Raw genomic sequence first — 919 nt, 5'->3', positions numbered from 1 at the left:
CCAAGCATCAGAAATCACAGATGTGGCTCCTGGAAGCAGTCGGCACAGCTCTGTGACCCTGCCACTCCCAATCACCTCTTCAATGAACATTTGGCTTTATCACCACAAAGTTTACGTCCCCCTTTCTCGCGTCAGTTCTCTTCCTCCAAAGCACTGTCCTGAATCAGGCCCCAGTCTGTCACCTGGATCAATCTGGCCTCCCAGTCTGAATGGATGTGAGCAACATTCAAAGCTCTGTGCATACATCCGAGAGTCCACTGAGAGGCAAAGGCTGAAACAATTGATTTTGGCACAGGCTTCCTGTCATTAGTTTTGCTGGCTCCCCTGCTCTGCTGCATTATAGGATGTTTCATTGCTCCTGGTTGAATACACCTGGCCCTTTATCTTGAAATCAGATGATTGGCTCCAACTTTTTATAATTCTGTGTTCATTTGACTGGTGCCTACAGCCCTCTGCAAAATCCCCTCAGTTCTTCTGGTGGGGCATGGGGGTCCTGCGCCAAGGGAGAATGCAAAGAACGTTCTGATGTCAAGAGGAAAAGGTCAGGATGGCCAAAGGGAATCTATCAAGGTATCACAAATCCAAGGGGAAAGAGGTTGATTTACTGATGGGACCAGTTACTTTCACCACAAGCTTTTCCAGCTTTCAGGCAGCATTGCTCTGTGTGTGGGAAGGAACTTGCTCAGAGCTAGGTAAAGCAGCTACTTTGCAAAGAGATGCGTGGGAGAGCCGAGCGCCTCCACCTGCCCTCATCCTACCAAAATCTGGGGAGTGAAAAGTGTCGCCTGGTCTTCAAAAGCCAAACCCACAACAGCTTTGCAGAGGGATAAAAACTGCAACTCATGATGGAGGGGAAGAGAATGGAGACCCAAACCCTGTTAAACTAGAAGGCATGTGTCAAATCTGTGTTCAGCAGAAA

This window comes from Alligator sinensis, unplaced genomic scaffold, assembly GCF_000455745.1.
Source record: "Alligator sinensis unplaced genomic scaffold, ASM45574v1 scaffold1801_1, whole genome shotgun sequence".
NCBI lineage: Eukaryota > Metazoa > Chordata > Crocodylia > Alligatoridae > Alligator > Alligator sinensis.
This window is presented reverse-complemented; position numbering follows the sequence as displayed.